Source organism: Zalophus californianus, chromosome 11 (genome assembly GCF_009762305.2).
Source record: "Zalophus californianus isolate mZalCal1 chromosome 11, mZalCal1.pri.v2, whole genome shotgun sequence".
Taxonomy (NCBI): Eukaryota; Metazoa; Chordata; class Mammalia; order Carnivora; family Otariidae; genus Zalophus; species Zalophus californianus.
Window position 1 is genome coordinate 75,366,427 of NC_045605.1, and position 18,775 is coordinate 75,385,201.

The 18,775-nt window shown below is 39.0% G+C and overlaps 1 protein-coding gene and 1 non-coding gene across 4 annotated transcripts in view; one reads left to right on the forward strand and one right to left on the reverse strand.

Moving 5' to 3' along the window:
• NELL1 (neural EGFL like 1) overlaps window positions 1-18,775 on the forward strand; it is an 821,645-nt gene that overhangs the window by 577,205 nt on the left and 225,665 nt on the right. The window lies entirely within an intron of this gene.
• Window positions 9,437-9,539, reverse strand: LOC113915570. The gene has a single exon (XR_003517720.1). It is a non-coding gene; the product is annotated as a U6 spliceosomal RNA (small nuclear RNA).

Sequence of the window (18,775 nt, forward strand, 5' to 3'; positions counted from 1 at the left end):
GAATGAATATAAAGCATTGCACATTTCCATATGTAAATGGGTGCCTGGAGGAAGCTGTTCGATGTGGGACCATCAATAAATTCCAAAAATTTAGTAGACTTGCACATGACTCTGACATTAGTTCCTGCAGGTTCTGCAGTTTTAGAACTCCTCCTTCATCTGTTGTCTTCCTTGATGGGACCTGAAGTTTTTTGTTACTCCGAAGCTCACTGGCTCAAAGAATGCATTGTTGGTGCTGTACGTGAGCAATGCGATGCTGTCTCCAGGGAGATTTGTCATTATGTGGCTCTGACAGGTGCTCATGGCACACCTTCATTTCCTGCCTGGCCTCAGCTATCCATAACAGCCTCGGTAGTAATCCTGCCAGGAAAGGGAAAGGTCATGGCTCAGGGGAGTAATTTTTGTGCGCAATTCTGATCAACCCTGGGATCCCTCGGAGGTGATTCAGGGACCACTGGTGGGCCCAAGAGGGAGCCCAGCCAGCAGCACTGTAGAATTTTGCTTTTCATCTCTTATATATTTGTTATCTTAAAAAGGGGGCGGGGTTCTTCTGGGTTAAAAGTCACCAAGCACTGATGAAGAAATGGCTAGTTATAACAGCCATCACGTACTGTTTGCTGTATAGTCTGGGCACTGAGCTCAGTTCTGGATCTCTGTTCTCTCACTTGATCCTCTAACCCTCTGAGTATTTCCATTTTCAAGATGAGAATGCCGAGGCTCAGAGAGGTGAAGTCACTTATCTAGGTCACATGGCTACTAAGTGGCAGACTCAGGGCTCCTTTCCCTTATTTCTTTCCACAAATCTGCATGGGGTGCTGCACGGTCCCACACATGGCATGAGGCCTTGAGGATACGGCAGTATTCAAGGAAGGTATGACACCATCTTCATGGGGCTTATTGTCCAGTGGGAATTGAACCCAGGTCTGTAGGACAGTGGCACCTGAGCTCTGAACTCAAACCATATTATTTCTAAACACTAAACCCTGAAAACTCATCTTTGAGGTAGTCTCTGGGGAAGACATGAAAGAGTGAAAGGAACAGATGCATCCCAAATGGGATGACCAGCCTCTGACTGTAGTCACTTCCTGGGGGTTGTGTGAGCAGGGAAGATCCCATGGAATGAAGGATTCTGTGTTCCTAGAGTCTAGGACAACTCCCCTCTTTGGCAGTGAAAGGAAAATGCATGGACATCTGATTCAGAACAGTTCTTTTCCAATGTTAAGCTATGACTTTATAGTGTAAAGATCCCACTAGACTGTCAGTTAAGGAGAACTTGTTTCATGTCTTGAGGCCCCCTTATCTTGGGAAAGTATTTTTACTTCTTTAGCTCAATTCCTTATCTGTAAAATATCGTGTGTAGATGGTATCCTTGGTATCTTCTAACTCAAATGCTCCAATTCTGAGTTTGTGAGTGAAGTATGTATATGCCCTGGGATTGGAGAGCATATACCCATTGGTCTGCTTCAGGATGGAATGTCCCCTGCAACAGTGGCTTTAAAGTTTTGTTTTACTATTATCAGTAATAAACACATTTTACATTGTGACAGTACATAAGCATACACACATATACATACATATCAGAAAAAAGTTTTCATAAAAATACCATTATGTGATAATATACTCTTAATCTATTATATTCTGTTCTAGTCTTACTTGTTTTTGTAGAATTGTTGACCCTGATCTAATAAATTCATTTCATAATTGACTTCATAACCCACTAGCTGTGCCTGGTTCCATAAAATCAAGCCGCCAAGGAGAGTTTCTCAAGGTCAAACCACATTTGCCTTCTGCTTGCTTTGGAAGATTAAAAAATACACATATTTATTCCTTGGACCACTGAGCAAACACCCCATTGCCATTGGTTGGTTGTTCCTCCCTCTTTGACTAAGCAGGCAATGTCTCCCAATTTCCTGCTCTGCCTCCATGATTCATTAGACCCTCTGCTGTCCTTTAAGTGAGTCGAAAGTGCCCCCTTAGGATAGAAGCACACGCCGTTGTTATATGAGGAAGTGATAGGCCAATTCAGCCTGGAATAAAACTGCTTCACTCAGTCATCAAAGAGCTCTTTAAAATTCTCTAATGCGTGGAGCTTAACTGGAGAGAAAAAAATAATCACCCATATTTTGTCAGGATACAACCCCACAGCCAAGCACTTGCAACTTGTGAAGTGGCTTAATTACTAACAAGTTGGTCTCCCTTTTGCTTGCTGGAGAAATTATTATGCTAACTTAATGGATTTGTAAACTGAGGCTGAAAGCCCTAAAATCTAAGGGATCTTAGACAGTGACTAGATTGCCCAATGGGGTGGAGCGATTTGTTTAAAGCTCACTGGTTGCTCTCTCCGTGATGTGTTTTCTCAACTTCCTTGTGAAGCTAACAAAGTCCGGGGAGAAGGAAGTTGTCATTTAGCCAAACCTTGTGGAATATTTCATTTCTGGTGGTCTCGCCTATTTCTGTTCATCATGGAAGCCATTTTATTTTCACCCCAATTCTTAGCGACCTAGGAAACATCTTTTACTTTACTGAGACGTTTAGCTCTGTTGGGTCTTCTCCTCTAGCCAGGGCACTTTACTTCTGGTAATGGTTTTCATTTTACCCCTGGCATGGCTCCAAGATGACTACCCATTGGTTTCCGTCTCAGCTAAAATGTCACCTCGAAACAGCCTTTACTGACCAGCTTGTTGGACTAGCTTCCTGTCTCTCTGCCATCTTCCCCTCTCTCTTTTATTTTGCCACACATTTTTACCATCTGAAATTTTTTTATTTGTATAAATGTTCATTATCTGACACCTTCTAGTAGCCTATGAGTTCCACTGGGAGTAAGGACTATGTTCCCCATTATATCTTAGAACCAAGATGGACTCGTATTACGTGTTTACTATCCACCCCCGAATTCCAAACTGAAAATAATCTTTCCTTTCCTTAGTTGTGAAAGAACTTGCTCTGACACTGCTTTTCGCCTTGCATGGTCATTTCCTACGTAAATATTCACATCTTCTGCTAGATTATAAGTTCCTAAAGGGAAAGGCCAATATTTTATTTAGGAAACTGACATTTCTTACTTGCCTCTGTGGCCAGTGGAAACTGCTAACACTGTGTTAATTAATCTTTACCACAACACTATGAAATCGTCATTACAACCCCATTTTGCAGGTGAGGATCCCAGGCTTAACAGCTTAAGAGGTAAGTCCGTCCAATTCACTTGGCCAGTAAATGGCAGAGTTGGGCTTCAGACAAAAGAGCATTTGGTTCTCCTTTATTTTCTCTTATATCCCTTTGGGCCCTGCATGGAGAATCAACTTAAGTGTTTCAAAAATTAATGAACATTTCAAAGGAGCTTTAATCTCAATTCTCTAGAGTGATACTGATGACTTCCTGCAAGGGATCTTAGGTTTACTTCTATTTTTTCTACCTGTTCTTCAGGTAATGTGGTGCTGGTAGAAGCACCTGCTTCCCAGAGAAGCCTGAATGGCAACTTCCTTGAAACACATGACAGTTTTTCAGTCAACATTGATATTTAGTAGGTACCTATAGGTTCTAGACACAAGTAATAAGAGGGGCAACACAGTAGGGAAGTGAGAGGGGGAAAAAATGGGTGAGAGTCTTAAGTTAGAACAGGAAGACAAATGTTAGAGAAGTAGGTCTTGGAAACATTTAATCTTCCCTGAGAAATGCATTTTCCTTCTCCTTTAGGTTAAAGAGGGTAATGTATCATATTTCCCTTTCCTTCCTTGTCAAGAATTTGCAAATCGTGTTCCCTCCTTTCCCTTTTGTTTTATGGCATATATGCATTCATTCTATTTTTGTAAATTGACTCTGACGTTCTCTTTATCAATCTTTCTGTGGGTCTTCTTAAATAGGAGTTTCTTTTCCTTCTTGGAAAAATAGACATCTTTGAGAAAACTTGAAAAATACAAAAAAGTAAAAATACAACTGTAATTTCATCATTCGGAGAATATAATACTGTTAATTCCTTTCCAGTCTGACTACTTTTTTCTTTCTGTATATCATGTTTTTTCATAATGTAAATATATAATTCTGTTTTCTTTTTCCTCTTGGAATTTATTAAGCATTCAGGTTGTTTCCAGTGTTACCCAATTATAAATAATGCTTTACATGATACATGTTTATGTTCATCTTTGTCTGCATCTCTGATTTATTTCCTCTGAATAGATACTTGAAAGAAGAATAATTTGATCAGGGCTTTCCACAATGGCTAAACCAATTTAGTTTCTCACCAGGGCTGAATGAGAATGCCTGTCTTGCCACCCTTTTCAGCATTGGATATTTTCTCCTACGTTTGTTGCTGATTTGAGGATTAAAAAAATTAGTAGTCCATTTTTTTATAAATTTTATTATGTTATATTAATCACCATACATTACATCATTAGTTTTTGATGTAGTGTTCCATGATTCATTCTTTGTGTATAATACCCAATGCTCCATTCAATACGTGCCCTCTTTAATACCCATCACCAGGCTAACCCATCCCCTCACCCCCCTCCCCTCTAAAACCCTCAGTTTATTTCTGAGAGTCCATAGTCTCTCTCTCTCTCTCTTTCTCTGTTTTAACATATAATATCTTTATTTCGGAGTTACAGGTCTCTGATTCATCAGTCTTACACAATTCACAGCGCTCACCATAGCACATACCCTCCCAATGTCTATCACCCAGCCACCCCATCCCTCCCACCCCCTACCACTCCAGCAACCCTCACTTTGTTTCCTGAGATTAAGAATTCCTCATATCACTGAGATCATATGTTACATGTCTTTCTCTAATTGACTTGTTCCGATTAGCATAATACCCTCCAGTTCCATCCATGTTGTTGCAAATGGCAAGATTTCATTTTTTTATGGCTGCATAATATTCCAGTGTGTGTGTGTGTGTGTGTGTGTGTGTGTGTGTGTGTGTGTGTGTGTGTGTCTGTGTGTGTCTGTGTGTCTGTGTGTCTGTGTACCACATCTTCTTTATCCATTCTTCTGTCGATGGACATCTTGGCTCTTTCCATAGTTTGGCTATTGTGGACATTGCTGCTATAAACATTGGGGTGCATGTACCCCTTTGTATCCCTACATTTGTATCTTTGGGGTAAATACCCAGTAGTGCAAATGCTGGGTCATAAGGTAGCTCTATTTTCATCCTTTTGAAGAACTCCATACTGTTTTCCAGAGTGGCTGCAACAGCTTGTATTCCCACCAACAGTGTAGGAGGGTTCCCCTTTCTCCGCATCCTCGCCAACATCTGTGGGTCTCTGACTTGTTAATTTTAGCAATTCTGACTGGTGTGAGGTGGTATCTCATTGAGATTTTGATTTGGATTTTCCTGATACTGAGTGATGTTGACCACTTTTTCCTGTGTCTGTTGGCCATTTGGATGTCTTCTTTGGAAAAATGCCTGTTCGTGTCTTCTGCCCATTTCTTGATTGGATCATTTGTTCTTTGGGTGTTGAGTTTGATGAGTTCTTTATAGATTTTGGATACTAGCCCTTTATCTGATATGTCATTTGCAAATATCTTCTCCCATTCTGTCTGTTGTCTTTTGGTTTGGTTGACTGTGTCCTTTGCTGTGCAAAGCTTTTTATCTTGATGAAGTCCCAAGAATTCATTTTTGCCGTTGCTTCCCTTGCCTTTGGCGATATTTCTAGGAAGAAGTTGCTGTGGCTGAGGTTGGATAGGTTGCTGCCTGTGTTCTCCTCTAGGATTTTGATGGACACCTATCTCACATTTAGGTCGTTCAGCCATTTTGAGTCTATTTTTGTGTGTGGTGTAAGGAAATGGTCCAGTTTCATTCTTCTGCATGTCGCTGTCCAGTTTTCCCAACACCAGTTGGTGAAGAGACTTTCTTTTTTCCATTCGACATTCTTTCCTGCTTTGTGGAATATTAGTTGACCATAGAGTTGAGGGTCCATTTCTGGGCTCTCTATTCTGTTCCATTGATATATAGATCTGTTTTTGTGCCAGTACCATACTGTCTGGATGATGACAGCTTTGTAATAGAGCTTGAAGTCCAGAATTGTGATGCCACCAGCTTTGCTTTTCTTTTTCAACATTCCTCTGGCTATTCGGGTCTTTTCTGGTACCATACAAATTTTAGCATTATTTGTTCCATTTCCTTGAAAAAAGTTGATGGTATTTTGATAGGGATTGCATTAAATGTGTAGATTGCTCTAGGGAGCATTGACTTCTTCATAATATTTGTTCTTCCTATCCATGAGCATGGATCGTTTTTCCATTTCTTTGTGTCTTCCTCATTTTCTTTCATGAGTATTTTATAGTTTTCTGAGTACAAATTCTTTGCCTCTTTGGTTCAATTTATTCCTAGGTATCTTATGGTTTGGGGTGCAATTGTAAATGGGATCGACTCCTTAATTTCTCTCTCTTCTGTCTTGTTGGTGTATTGAAATGCAACTGATTTCTGTGCATTGATTTATATCCTGCTACTTGACTGAATTCCTGTATGAGCTCTAGCAGTTTTGGGGTGGAGTCTTTTGGGTTTTCCACATAAAGTATCATATCATCTGCAAAGAGTGAGAGTTTGACTTCCTCCTTGCCGATTTGGATGCCTTTGGTTTCTTTTTGTCTGATTGCTGTGGCTAGGACTTCTAGTAGTATGTTGAATAGCAGTGGTGATAGTGGACATCCCTGCCACATTCCTGACCTTAGGGGGAAAGTTCTCAGCTTTTCCCCATTGAGAATGATATTCACTGTGGGTTTTTCATAGATGGCTTTTATGATATTGAGGTATGTACCCTCTATCCCTATACTCTGAAGAGTTTTGATCAAGAAAGGATGCTGTACTTTGTCCAATGCTTTTTCTGCATCTATTGAGAGGATCATATGATTCTTGTTCTTTCTTTTGTTAATGTATTGTATCACGTTGATTGATTTGCGGATGTTGAACCAGCCTTGCAGTCCAGGGATAAATCCCACTTGGTCGTGGTGAATAATCCTTTTAATGTACTGTTGGATCCTATTGGCTAGTATTTTGGTGAGAATTTTTGCATCCATGTTCATCAAGGATATTGGTCTGTAATTCTCCTTTTTGATGGGGTCTTTGTCTGGTTTTGGGATCAAGGTAATGGTGGCCTCATAAAATGAGTTTGGAAGTTTTCCTTCCATTTCTATTTTTTGGAACAGTTTCAGAAGAATAGGTATGAATCCTTCTTGAAATGTTTGGTAGAATTCCCCTGGGAAGCCGCCCTGGGCTTTTGTTTGTTGGGAGATTTCTGATGACTGCTTCAATTTCCTTAGTGGTTATAGGTCTGTTCAGGTTTTCTATTTCTTCCTGGTTCAGTTTTGGTAGTTGATGCATCTCTAGGAATGCATCCATTTCTTCTAGGCTATCTAATTTGATGGCATAGAGTCACACATAATATGTTCTTATAATTGTTCATATTTCTTTGGTATTGGTTGTGATCTTTCCTCTTTCATTCATGATTTTATTTATTTGGGTTATTTTTCTTTTTGATAAGTCTGGCCAGGACTTTATCAATCTTATTAATTCTTTCAAAGAACCCGCTCCTAGTTTCGTTGACCTGTTCCACTGTTCTTTTGGTTTCTATTTCATTGATTTCTGCTCTGATCTTTATTATTTCTCTTCTCCTCCTGGGTTTAGGCTTTATTTGCTGTTTTTTTTTCCTCTAGCTCCTTTAGGTGTAGTGTGAGGTTGTGTATTTGAGACCTTTCTTGTTTCTTGAGAAAGGCTTGTATTGCTGTATACTTTCCTCTTAGGACTGTTTTTATGGCATCCCAAAGATTTTGAACAGTTTTGTTTTCATTTTCATTTGTTTCCGTGATTTTTTTTTTAAATTCTTCTTTAATTTCTTGGTTGATCCATTCATTCTTTAATAGGATGCTCGTTAGCCTCCATGTATTTGAGTTCTTTCCGACTTTCCTCTTGTGATTGAGTTCTAGTTTCAAAGCATTGTGGTCCAAAAATACGCAGGGAATGATCCCAGTCTTTTGGTATTGGTTGAGACCTGATTTGTGACCTAGGTTGTGATCTATTCTGGAGAATGTTCCATGTGCACTAGAGAAGAATGTGTATTCTGTTTCTTTGTGATGGAATGTTCCGAATATATCTGTGAAGTCTGTTTGGTCCAGTGTGTCATTTATAGTCTTTATTTCCTTGTTGATCTTTTGCTTAGGTGATCTGTCCATTTTAGTCAGGGGGTTGTTAAAGTCCCCTACTATTATTGTATTGTTGTCGATGTGTTTCTTTGATTTTATTATTAAGTGGCTTATATAATTGGCTCTTCCCATAGGAGGGGTATAGACATTTACAATTGTTAGATCATCTTGTTCGATAGGCCCTTTATGATATAGTGTCCTTCCTCATCTACTATTACAGTCTTTGGTTTAAAATCTAATTTGTCTGATATAAGGATTGCCACCCCAGCATTCTTTTGGTGTCCATTAGCATAGTAAATGGTTTTCCACTCCCTCACTTTGAATTTGGGGGTGTCTTTAGGTCCAAAATGAGTCTTTTGCCGACAGCATATCGATGGTTCTTGTTTTTTTGTCCAATCTGATAGCCTATGTCTTTTGACTGGCCATTTAGCCCATATACATTCAGGGTAACTATTGAATGATATGAATTTAGTGCCATTGTATTCCATGTAAGGTGACTGTTACTGTCTATTTTCTCTGTTTCTTTCTGGTCTATGTTACTTTTAGTCTCTCTCTTTGCTTAGAAGACCCCTTTCAATGTTTCTTGTAGGGCTGGTTTCGTGTTTGCATTCCTTTAGGTTTTTGTTTGTCCTGGAAGCTTTTTATCTCTCCTTCTATTTTCAGTGACAGCCTAGCTGGATATAGTATTCTTGGCTGCATATTTTTCTCGTTTAGTGCTCTGAATATATCATGCCAGTCCTTTCTGGCCTGCCAGGTCTCTGTGGATAGGTCTGTTGCCAATCTACTCTTTCTACCATTGTTGGTTACAGACCTCTTGTCCTGAGCTGCTTTCAGGATTTTCTCTTGGTCTCTGAGTCTTGTGAGTTTCACTCTTAGATATCGGAGTGTTGACCTATTTTTAGTGATTTTGAGGGGGGTCCTCTGTTCCTCCTTGGTTTTGATGCCTGTTTCCTTTCCCAAATTAGGAAAGTTCTCCAGTATAATTTGCTCCAATATACCACTTCTGCACCTCTCTCTCTTCTCCTGGGATCCCAGGTATTCAAATTTTTTTTTTGCCTTATGGTTTCCCTTATCTCTCAAATTCTGCCCTCGTGATCCAGTAGTTGTTTATTTCTCTTTTTCTCAGCTTCTTTATTCTCCATCATTTGGTCTTCTATATCACTAATTCTCTCTTCTGCCTCATTTATCCTAGCTGTTAGAGCCTCCATTTTTTATTGCAACTCATTAATAGCCTTGGTTAGATTTTAGTTCTTTTATTTCTCCAAAAAGGGATTCTCTAGTATCTTTCATGCTTTTTTTAAGCAAAAATATGGAACGCTTCAGGAATTTACATGTCATCCTTGCACAAGGCCCATGCTAATCTTCCATTGTTCCAATTTTAGTCTATATGCTGCTGAAGGGACCACATGGATTTTTTTTTTTTTTTTTTTAGGGGCTTCATTTTTTTCCATTTAATTCTAGATCTACTGAGCTTAGTTTGGCTAATGTTATAAGATGGTTTTGTATGTCTTTCATTCCAATTTTGTTCACACCATTTGTAGAAAAAGTATTGTATCAAGAAATTAAATAACATTGGAAAGTGGTTAAATGTTATCAGTTATTTTAGACTTATGCATATCCTGTGTCATAGACTTAAGGTCATTCTTGGGTAATATGAGATTAAGACAGATCATACTGTAAGCTTCTTTTTAAAAGATAAAAAAATGCATAAAATCAATAAAAATGGAAAAGAGGATGTGAAGACTAGGACAAGCACTAAGGAACAAAGCAGCAGCCAAAGTGGATCGCTCTAATTTAATGCATTGGTTACAAATGACCAAACTTGCCGTCAGAGAAGTCTTATGTTTGAATTCTCTACCACTTTCTACCTTTGTGAACTTTAACTCCATTCTTTCTAGGTTATGTTTAAGGTGAAACCATACAATGTAGGTAAACCAGTTCCAGACCCATCACCACCGTGGCCACTATTACTGTTGTGACTGTAGTCATGGAAGTCAGAAATATAAAATTTGGAGATGCAGTTTGATTGATGTAATTGGGCAAGGATGAAGGGGTATCTTTTGACCTTTGTGCTCTTTATAATAAAATAAGCAGAATAGTATGAATTATGTGCTTTTGAGCTTTCTTCCATGTGTATGTATGGATGGATGCATTCAGCATCACTGGGTGGCTCCCCACTATCCAGGTAAAAAAATCTGTTTCCACGAGTTGCCGTACAGTTCAGTTCCTGACTTCTGTACAGTGATTCACTGGGCATGGAAGCATTGGATGAGGAAGCAGGTGGAGAATGGGGAGAAAACAGGTAGCTGGCAGTGTTTGCATGGCTTTGCCTATCCTAGTGAGTAAGTGCTCTGTCTGGTTTATCTGTTCTGTATAGATGTTTGTGTTGACCATATTAGACAAAATTGGCTCTTTCCTCCTTTGCCCAAAGGAAGCTTGTAGTGAAAATGCTCTGCAGTAAGGGCATGAATCTCCAGATTGAAAGTCCTTTTTCTCCACTCTTTTGCTGTGTGATTTTAAGCAGGTTCCTTCTTCTTTTGGTTTCCACTTTGCTGTTAGGACATACAAGCACTAGGGCCAGGAAAGTCCTGCATGTGCATCAACGTTCATTCATTTATTAACTTTTTAATCAAATTTTTATTGAATGATTTTTTTGTGTTAGATGTAGTGTTTCGTGCTGGGACAGAGCTGTGTAACAATCACAGAGCTTGTCCTTGTTCCAACCCTCAAGGAATGTGTTATCTAGAGGGATGGATGGACAATAAATATGTGAGTGTATGTATAGTGAATGCTACAAAGGAGAAATGCATAGGTGTCTTGGGTGATAAATAGTGCAGGCCAGTGGTTTGCAAACTTTATCTGCAAAGGGACAGAGAACAAATATTTTAGGAATTACATGCCTATACATACAATGAGTAATTGTTCTCTCCAAATAGCCAATTGTCTTCTTTATATTTTACATTTAAAAATGTAAAACCATCCAAAAGATAAAAATGAAAAACCATCCTTATGTCATATGGGTCTTACAAAAATAGGTGGCAGGCTATAGTCTGCTGACCTCTGATTAGGCACAGCATGTAATGCATAATACAGTCTGCTGGGTGTTGTATCTCTACCCAGGGAATGTTAATGGTTCCTCTTAAAGGATTTGTGTGAGAGATACCTCTCTTTCTCTCTGTTTCCACCTATCTCTAATTCCATTTATCTCCTTTTGCATCGTATCCTCATAGAGTTCAAAAACATGAATGGCATACATGCAGTCATGCTTACCGGTACTTTCTTTATATTTTAATTTGGCCTCTGAGAAAGGATCTCACCATGTACTTAGTTTTCATATCATGTTCTGGTGAGTGTATTGGTTAGCGCACTTGTATAGATTCTGTGACAGCAGCTGGGTTTGGTCATCAGTATGCTAGGCTGTATCTGCTGAGGCAGCTGGAGAGAGGGAGATGGAGAGCAGATACTGAGGGCACAGACCGAGGAAGAGAAAAGAACAGCTAAAATACCTAGCTCCTACAGCAGCATTAGCAAACAGGTTCGTTTTGACTCTCCGTTGTTTCGCAGGTTAAAAAAAAATCTGTTTTTACTTAATAGAATCAGAGACCTGATATCCTCTATGGATACACTAAGCTCTTTGGAAAAGCCCCTAAATAGGAATCAAATTCAATTAGAAAACAGGACAATGTCTATTATGTTGTAAAACTCATAATATTAATAATATTGCAAATACAAAAGCCAAGATTTTTTTGAAATGGCACTTAAGATGCCCAGAACACTTAAAAATGTTCTGAATTTTATTCATTCTACTATAAGCTTATTGTAAGTTTTCAATTCAAACATTTTTATAAATACCTCTAAATATAATTATACCAAGAACTAGAAGGAGAAAAAAAATCCAAATGAATTCAATTGTCAAATATTTGCTTTATTTCTCTCTCTCTGCCCCCCCCCCCGCTCTCTCTTTTTTTTTCTCACTTTCCCCTTAATTGTCTCAGTGTCTTTTTCTGATCGTGTTTTATTTAAACTAAGAAAAAATGTGACTGGGGAAAATGCCAAAGATCTAATCAAGGAATTGTCAATAATAACCATGTGACTCAGGCCATAAATCACTTTGGATTAAGCATCACCCTTCATCTTGGTGTGAAATTTTCAATACCATTTATTTGTTATCTGCCAATGGAGATTAAAATGTCGCCTTCCCAGGAGATCTTTCAGAAATGGATGGATCCTCACTGTCAAGGCAGCTGGGAAACTGCCTGTCTGAAGACAGTCAAATAAAGCTGATGGCATGCTGGGTTCTTTTTTTCCCTAAAAACTTGAAACGATTTCTACACAACATCTAGTTTAGAAAGTGAAAATTTGGTCAAACCATTATGTTTCGTATATGATGACACATGCATCTTAACAAAAAGAAGAGCAGTTGATTGATGATCTTAACATTGTATGTTTGTGTGTGTGTGTGTGTGTGTGTTATTAGCCATCCGGTGTATTTGTTTAACAAAGTAAACAAAGAGCCTTTCCATGAAACTCCTGCGATTGAAATAATAATAAGTAATATTCTGAGCACTTGCTGTGTTCTAGGCACTAATTCCTTTACGTGTGTTATTTCATTGGATTTTCCCAATTGCCCTATGAAGTAATTCGCTATCTCCATTTACAGAAGAATTTCTAAGGTACAGAGAGGTTGTCAGCCCAAAGTTACACCATTTATAAGTGGGAAGGCCAAGATTTGAACCTGGTCTTCACAGCTTACGCTCTTCAATACTATACCAGACCCTGTCTCCTTCCTTCATAGAGGTTTTCAGATTTGCAGTTCTGTATTTTTTTGTGTATCTTTCTATCACGTCCCTGTCCTCCCTAGACTGTAAGTTGCATGATGGCAAGATTGTTGTATTTTGTTCACTGCTGCGTTCTCAAAGCCCTAGGATAGTGGCTGGCACACAGTGGGAAAGCAGTGAATAAATATCTGTTGGAAAAATGGATGAAAAATGTCCTACAGGCATAGTATTGGCTAGCAATAGTACTAAAGGAAATATTTGTCTTCTGCTTTGTAGATGGCCAGTGTTGAATGCGGCAAGTCCACCCTCTCCTGGTGCTTAAGCTTTTTTCTTTTTGATAGTCCCCAGTGTCAGCAAATTAGATACTACTAATTTCCACATTTTGCATAGGAGAAAACTAAGATTCATGGATATTAGTTATGTGAACTTGGACATACTGTTTTAATCAGATCTGTTCCTATGTCGATTCATAATTAAGCCCAAATGCAGAGGTGATAGAAGCCTTCCACTCTTAAGCAAAGCTTGCTTCAGTTCTGTTTGAATATTAGGCCTTACCACAGTGTATCCCAAGTCTTTTTTAGTTCTAGTTCTATTAACTGACATTAATGTAACAATAGCTAATGCACATTATCCCATATATTACAAATATTTCAACATTCTTTAGCAATGACCTTTATTATCAGAACTGTAATTGTGAGTGCAAATCCTCAGTTTCTTAAAAACTTCCTTGGGTATGACATAAACTTGCCCTTGAATATTAACTAGAACTAGTATGTGTATATGAGTAATAGTAACACTCCACATCTGTGTAGCATTTACAGAAACACATTTAGTTGGTATTCACTATCAGCCAGGCTGTGTCAAACCCTGTTACATACATTATCTTATTTATTATCTTATTATTATCTTATTATCCCATTTCGACACCTGAGCCACTTGAGGTTTGTAGAGGCCAGTGACTTGTTTAAGTGAGAATCAATAAATGGGGAAGCAAGGTACCATTTTCAGGACTATGCAATTCAGAATTTACAATCTTGCCACCTTGGTTTTCAGTCTTGCCCGGTTCTCCCAAAATTCTTAAAAAACAAAACAAAAAAACCCAAAAACCCAAAACAGTTTAAGTGATTGGTTCAAGATTACAATATTTATAACAGGCAGAGATAGCACTAGAATTCAGGTCAACTAGATACTACTCTGTTGGATTTGACACTACACTTAGTCTTATACTTGTCTATACATGTGTTGAACAGATATGAAAATAAAATATTTCCTATTTATAGTTATAAAAAAATTTTATTGCCTGCTTTTCCTTGCTGTACTCCGGTGGCCCTTTAAAAGTTCTAATTGCTGAGGTAACCACATTTACATTCAAGGATGAGGATATTTTAGCAAGAACAAGTTAAATTCCAAAAATCACAGGAAATAAAAGTTACTCCTTTTGAAGATCTTATTGATATTCTGATAGGGTAAAATTTAAATAAATAGATAACTAGGTCGAAATGCAAGTTCAGTTTTGCATGTGAAAACTCAGCAAGTATTCTCAGTTAAACAACATGTGATCGTTAGACGATGTTGTGAAAAAGCACTCTTCTGTTAGTGGTTTCAATGCAGAGAAGTCTTCATGCAAGCTGAGACGAGGCAGGTGCTTAGAAGCTTCTAATTGAAATGGCAGTTTTCAGGGTACTTGGCTTGGGAACATCGAGCGCAATATTTCCTAAAACTGGACCTGAAATGGATGGAGCCAGGGAGTACGAATCAGTCTATGTAATTGATATCTTAATAAAGTAAAGGGTGTTCTCTGGATCCTTTTTTCCTCCTATGATCAAAGATAACATGAAAAATCCATGTAACTCCATTTATTACATTTGGTGTGTCATTGTATTAATCAGGATAGAAAGACTATTCCATTCCAATAGTAAACCACATGATCTCAGTAGCTTAGATTATAAATGTTTATTTCTTATACTTACGAAGTCTGATGTGCATTGAGTCACCCTCGTCTATCTTATAGTTATGCCATGTGTTCGACAGGGCTTCCAAGATCACTGTGACAGCAGAAAGGAGGGGTAGACAAGAAACATTTGCTAAATGCTAATCAAAGCACTTTGTTAGATCACAAGTTAAGGAATTGAAGTGAATGTAATCCCCCTGCTTTAGAAAGAGCAATTGCAATTGAAGGACATTGTTGAAAACCTAAAAGATCACCCATCATGCACACTTTAAGTAGGTATATACATTGTGTCACAGATTCTCAGACTTTGTTGCCTGGATATGGGTTTCTGAGTGAAGCCTAAAATGTGTGAGATTATCTGGTCCAGGAGAAGGTACAAGGTTTAGATCTATCAAAGCTTCTGAAGTTATTACCCCACAGTTTCTGGGGGTGGACACCGACACTGACTGCTCTTCTGTTTCATGAAACTTTACCCCAGGCTTATAGGAACAAAGATACTCTGACTTCTCAGAAAATATACAGCATCATTATCCCTTGAAATGGCTGGCATTGATAGTCTTGCAAGAAGGAAGGAAGCATTTCCTTTCTTTTTTCAATGTTAAATGAGAGCTTTTTCTGCCACAGGACTTAGAAAAGCTAATAAAACTTGAGTGAAATGTTAATAAAGCATGGAAATAAATAATAAAGCTGTAAAGTGGCAAAATTTGAAGAGATCTTGAGCAGTTGGGACAGAGACTAGTCTCAGGGGTTCAGGGATGGGCTTTCAGGAGGCCTGTGAACCCCCTGAAACATTTGTATGTATTTGGTTTTATGCATGTTATGGAGAAGGGCCCATCTCTAAAATGTTAAGAACCACTAACCTCATTTTATAGAGGTGGAATTTCCAGTCTGTAGAGATCTAAAGACATACCCGAGATCAAGCAAGTAATCAGGAATAAATCCATTTTTAAAACTCTATTCCTCTTAGCCTCACTGTTATGGGTTGAATTGTGCCCCATCCCCAGATATTGTTGCAGCCCCTGTCCCCCAGTACCTGTGAATGCTACCTTATTTGGAAGTAGAGTCTTTGCAGATGTAATCAAGTTAAAATGAGGTTATTAGGATGATCCAAATCCAATATAATTGAGGAGGAAAGCTCTGTGAAGACAGGGGCACAAAGCAATTTGGTAATAGGAAAACAGGGACAGTGATTTGAGTTATGCATCTACAAGCCTGGGAATGCTGAGGTTTCCTGGCTACCACCAGAAGCTGGAAAAGAGGCAAGGAAGGATTGGTCCCTAGAGCCATTGGAGAGAGTATGGCCCTGCCACCACCTTGATTTCAGACTTCCAGCTTACAGAACTGTGAGAGAATACATTTCTGCTGTCTTAAGCCACCATGTTTGTGGTAATTTGTTATGTCAGCCCTAGGAAGTAAATACACTCACTCATTTATAATTTTCCGTATCAGTACATTAGTTTCCATCATATTGGTGCCAGTGCTGATAATTATGTTTTGCTGTGTTTTTAAATACGTGTTTACCAGTTCTAGTTTATGTACCTCCCCAGGCACTCTGGGCCCATCTGTTCTCTGGGCCTTGGCTACTTGCCATGCTTCCTGGCTTGAATAGCTGGACAATGGCTCCTATCATTCTCACAGCCTTAAAATCCCAACCACCAGTCGTAATTTATTGATTCTCTCACCTATTTTGGGATAAAGTGCCAGCTTTGGGATCTCCTCTGTCTGCTGACTCTGGGACCACCTTTAGCAGCTCCCATGTCCAAGTCCAACCTAACTAAACCCATGGAAGCTCTACCTTCCCCCTTACCCCTACAGGAGCAGGGTAACATCAACTAGAATTACTGAATAATGTTCCTTGGGGCAAACTTTGACTAAAGAAGACAGGGATTATAAGGAGATAACCCATGAATTCTTTTTTTGTTTTTTTTTGTTTTTTTTTTTTTCTCCCCATCATATAGACTGTTCTAAGATGCAGATGTTCTGTATGGTTTTTCTGACTCATCCCATGTCACCAAGAAACCATTGGTATTTTCTTGGGAAGATATAGTCAGATCATTGTGCACAATGTTCTTTGGCTTCACTTACTGTAAACAAAAGACTCCCATGTTTCTCCATGACTCTCTCTATACTTCTGACATTTCTGGTCACCAAATATATCAGGGGAGGACTGTCCCCATACCAAGCAATTCTGTAACACCAACTGTATGTCTGACACTGTCCACCTGGAGATAGTGCTAAATCCCTCTGGTTAAGGGTTCAGTCCCAAAAGACTGCCCTGTCTACCACAAATTCAGATGCCAATTACAAGTCCTGGTTGTCCCCTGTGCTATAAATCAGAGGTTCCCATGACCCCATCCTCAGGTTTGGTTAATTTGCTTCAGTGGCTCCCAGGACTCAGGAAAATGGACTACTTATTAGATAACTGGTTCATTATAAAAGATTACAACTCAAGAATAGTCAGATGGAAGAGCTGTATAGGGCAAAGTACATAGGAAAGGATGTGGAACTTCCATGCCCTCTCTGAGCTGCACTCTTCCTGGACTTGCACATGTTTGAAGGAGAGAACAACCAACTTCACATGGAGTTTAGCACTTCAAGTAAAGAAATGTTCATCATCATTAGCCATCAGGGAAATTCAAATCAAAACCACATTGAGATACCACCTTACACCAGTGAGAATGGCAAAAATGGACAGGGAAAGAAACAACAAATGTTGGAGAGGTTGTGGAGAAAGGGGAACCCTCTTCCACTGTTGGTGGGATTGCAAGTTGGTACAGCCACTTTGGAAAACAGTGTGGAGGTTCCTCAAAAATTTAAATATAGAGCTACCCTATGACCCAGCAATTGCATTACTGGGTATTGACCCCAAAGACACAGATGTAGTGAAAAGAAGGACCATATGCACCCCAATGTTCATAGCAGCAATGTCTGCAATAGCCAAACTGTGGAAAGAGCCAAGATGCCCTTCAACAGATGAATGGATAAAGAAGATGTGGTCCATAGATACAATGGAATATTACTCAGCCGTCAGAAAGGATGACTACCCAACTTTAACATCAACATGGATGGGACTGGAGGAGATTATGCCAAGTGAAATAAGTCAAGCAGAGAAAGTCAGTTATCATATGGTTTCACTTATTTGTGGAACATAAGGAACAGCATGGAGGACGTTAGAAGAAGGAAGGGGAAAATGAAGGGGGGGGGGAACCGGAGGGAGAGATGAACCATGAGAGACTATGGACTCTGAGAAACAAACAGGGTTTTAGAGGGGTTGGGGGTGGGGGGATTGTTTAGCCCGGTGATGGGTATTAAGAAGGGCATGTACTACATGGAGCACTGGGTGTCATACGAAAACAATGGATTGTGGATCACAACATCAAAAACTAATGATGTATTGTATGGTGACTAACACAACATAATAAAATTTAAAAGTTAAAAAAAAAGTAAAGAAACTTTGTATATTTAATACCTTTTTTTTTTTTTAGAAGAAACCAGTTGAGATCTTACTTTCTTTGTTCATTGTTTCCAAATATCTCTAAAGTTAGGGGGCCACGTGAGCTTGTTGGTGTATATTAATGATCAGAATATGGAATTTACTCAAAATCTATGATTTTTGCTTCCAAACTGTACTCCCACTATCCTAAGGGAAGTTATGTCCAATAGTACCATCGATTGTAACCTCTCTGATGCCAAGGCTAGTCCGAAACTGTCTCCACTGGATCCTGAATACCTGCAGAAAGCTTAGGTGAAAGGAGGTATATAAAATCATCTGAGGAATGAGAAAGCCTTCCCTTCTGGTTGGATTCAGTAAGGATAATGTCTCAGGGCATTCCCATAAGGAAGACACCAAAACTTTGTTGAGCACCAGTCATGTCCCCGGGTCCCTACGAGGGACTTTCTATAATCTCAAAGG